General features: G+C 46.9%; 1 pseudogene; it reads right to left on the minus strand.

Annotated features, from left to right (window-relative positions):
- Positions 1–740: 740 nt before the first annotated feature.
- LOC147428458 (uncharacterized) lies at positions 741–2,963 on the minus strand (annotated as a pseudogene).
- Positions 2,964–3,658: the final 695 nt, after the last annotated feature.

Here is a 3,658-nt window from a genome sequence, read left to right on the forward strand (position 1 = left end):
TGCAACAAAACATGATGTCATGATCTCCCTAGCTTGGGAGGTGCATTATGTGCTTAGTGGTGCATGAAATGTAGAGTGCATGGAGCTAGTGTGTTCTTCCTTCACTTGTGTCTCTCCTTTGTGCTTAGCGGAGGCCTCTTTATATAGGCTTGAGAGGTGGTCCTTACCTAATGGTACTTGCAAATATCCACTAGTCGCTGTAGAGAGTCTAGAGGCCTCTCTAGTAAGAGAGATAGAGAGGGAGAGAAGGTAGAGATAGAGAGAGAGGAGGTAAGAGTGGGGTGGGGAGAGTTTTTTTACAATTCACTAGCCACTGGCTAGATTATTAGGGAAGAGTGGGTTCGGGGCATTTACAAGGGGTTTTGTTGATGGTTCGGGTGGCCGGTGCGAGGTTTAACGCTACCAAAATTGGTATTTTGTTGCGTGATGCCGAGATGCTACGTGTCACTTCCTTTCAGTGTCAACCGGGGCGTGCCTTCGACGTCACTTCTTGATGTAGTGTCATTTCCTCATGCTTTTGGCGTTTCTTCTTCCTTTGTCGATGGCATTGATGTTGAATTTCTTTGTTTTTTTTATTCTTGTTGTGCATATGACATGCATGTGCTTGTTCAAATGTGTGCGTGCTTTTGAGTTTATATGCGTGCATGTAGGCGTGTGTGCTCGTGTATAGAGTGTGTGAGAGTGTTTGTAAACAAAAGTGCATGGGAACAAGAGAGAGGGTGTTTTATTTTATATATATATTAAACACTGCTTACGTGCAAGCTGGGGGGGCGATGGCGTGAGTGAGCGGGAGGGGAGATGGCAAGGGCTGAGTGTGTGGGGGTGTGTGTGTGTAGAGAGAGAGAGAGAGAGAGAGAGAGAGAGAGAGAGAGAGAGAGAGAGAGAGAGAGAGAGAGAGAGAGAGAGAGAGAGAGAGAGAATGGCTCGGCATGTGGCTGCGGGCTTGACGAGGGGAGAGAGAGAGGCAGAGAGGGTGGGAGTGAGATGGGGAGAGGGAGTGTTGAGGGGGGTGAGGGGGTAGTGTGGGGTATGTGTGTGGGTGTAAAGAGAGAGAGAGAGAGAGAGAGAGAGAGAGAGAGAGAGAGAGAGAGAGAGAGAGAGAGAGAGAGAGAGAGAGAGAGAGAGAGACTCTGTCTATGTTGAGGGGGGTGAGGGGGTAGTGTGGGTGTAAGAGAGAGAGAGAGAGAGAGAGAGAGAGAGAGAGAGAGAGAGAGAGAGAGAGAGAGAGAGAGAGAGAGACCTCTGTCTATGTTTCACCTGCAAGCTTGACACAGAGAGCACGAGAGAGAGAGAGAGAGAGAGAGAGAGAGAGAGAGAGAGGGCTCGGGCTGCCTGGCCGACAGGAACGATAGGGGGGGGAAGAGAGTCAACGGGGTGGGGTAAGGTGAGGGAGTAGCGGGCAAGGGGGGTGAGGGTGAGAGAGAGAGGGTGAAGGGTGTGTGTGTTGTGTGATATGAGAGAGAGAGAGAGAGAGAGAGAGAGAGAGAGAGAGAGAGAGAGAGAGAGAGAGAGAGAGAGGTATTATTGGTTGGGCCCGTGGGGCCGCTCACACAGAGAGCGCGAGAGAGAGAGATATCCGAGGGAAAGAGAGAGAGAGACTAGGGAGAGAGAGATGGGAATGAGTGATGGGGAGAGCTTGGATGAGTGGCGGCCCGCCAAAGGGGGGGGGAGTGTTGAGGGGAGGAGAGGGGCTTGGTGAGGTGGCGAGAGTGTGGGTGTGTGTGTGAATAATGCAAGAGAGAGAGAGAGAGAGAGAGAGAGAGAAAGAGGTTCTTGTCCCTTGCATGATGGGCCGAGGGAGAGAGAGAATGAAAATATTTTATGTGCCCTATGGGCTTGGTGGAAGGGAGAGAAGGAAAATAAAAGATGAGAGGGAGTGTGTGGTGCCAAAAGGAGGCACGACGGCCTAATTCACGTGCACGAGTTGGTGGCGGCAATAATAATACCTTATTTTTTTTATTTTTTTTTACCTTCGGCTCCACGAATGGAGTTGATTGCTGCGGTGTTGGTTTCGAAAACCGGTCAACTTCAGTTTCTTTGGCCGGGCTAGAGGGCGGTGCGGCTAATCCGGTGTCAGCATCTTTGATTTCTTTGTAGCCCAAGATAATCAAGTGTTCCCTATGTTGGTGAGTGTCCAGTGTTCACTGACTTTCACAATCTTAGAAACACCATTTGACAAAGTAACAAGGATGCCAAATGTCACAAAATTAGCAACACTAGATTGTAAGGGTATCCACTTTCCGCTCTTACACATCCAACGCTCATAGTGAAAATGTAATTACAAAGTAGTGCGCACTTTCAAATATCGTATCCTTATACCTGAAGCGCCCACCTTACACTTGTATTTATCTCCTTGGTGCACTCCCTCAACCATTCCCCAATTATCTCCAAATACCAGTTTTAGTGCTTCATACATGACATTCTTGCTACAAAACACAGTAGGTGTGACACAGAATGGAAATTTCTTGAACAAGTGTACAAAAACATTCACGGGGCAACACCAACTAAGCCCTACTAATCTAGAAGCCTTCCCAAATTTTAATGAGGAGCAAATATCGGAAAGCATCTTCTCCTTCACTGAGAAAAGTGACCATGCGTCGGGTTGTGGCCATTCCAAACTTAGTAATGAAGGTTTGTCAACATCAATAATCTTACCATATCCATCCTTCGAGGCTGGCATTACATACTTGTGTGAGTAGAAGAAGATTTTGCGTTGCAGCAGAATCGAAGGTGGAAAGTTGGGAAGAATCATAACACCAATGTCCGCATGAAGAGCGTTGAAGGTTCCTGTGAGACTTTTGATTGGTTGTTCCTCAACAATGTCGGATGGGAATATATCTATGACAACACCAACAACTATTAAATAAAAAACAAAAAATAAGAATTTACAATCAGCAACCAACAATGTATTACGACTTACAATGTATTGGGAAATCTCTTGAGCTTCCATTCCTCAAGCGCATGGAACGACAAGAGTACACGTGTTGAAAATGGCCACCGTGCCATTAACTTTATGGTTTTTGAAACCAAGAAGTCTCTCCTTCCAATGTTCGTCAAGGTTGCCACGGTTTCGAACTCGATGAGGCGGCCCAATAGCTGCAGGTTGCATGAAGATCCAAGATCCTTTAGGAAACACCTGCAACACACATTCTCCATCAGAATCCCTAGTGTTATGCAAGAAAACCGCCTCTATCTCATCCTTTGGATTCCTTGAAGTGGAGGGGGTTGACATGGTAGCACCAGAAGAAGAAGAGTTGTGGTGTTAAAGAGAGAGGCCTCTTGTTTCAAAAATGAATGAGAAGGAATGGTTGAATGGGAAACAAAGGGGAGAAGAAGTAGTTCAAATGAATGGTGTGGATGAAAGGGGGAGACAGGTCATGCAGCTATGGAAAGCTTCCATTTGTGATGCAGCTATGGAAAGCTTGGCGGGAGGGGGAGAAGTGGCTAATGTGGAGCAAGGGGAGAAGAAGTAGTTCGAAGGGATGGTGTGGATGAAAGGGGGAGACAAGTGGTGCAGCTATGGAAAGCTTCCTCATGTGCTACAGATATGGAAAGCTTGGAGGCAAAAGGATAAAGAGAAGAGAGAAGAGGTAGAATAGAGGGTACTGCTAAGAAATGCACATTTTGGTCAAAGAAAATAGGTTTTTGACCATGTATT

Source organism: Adiantum capillus-veneris, chromosome 23 (assembly GCF_014529385.1).
Source record: "Adiantum capillus-veneris isolate H3 chromosome 23, ASM1452938v2, whole genome shotgun sequence".
Taxonomy (NCBI): domain Eukaryota; kingdom Viridiplantae; phylum Streptophyta; class Polypodiopsida; order Polypodiales; family Pteridaceae; genus Adiantum; species Adiantum capillus-veneris.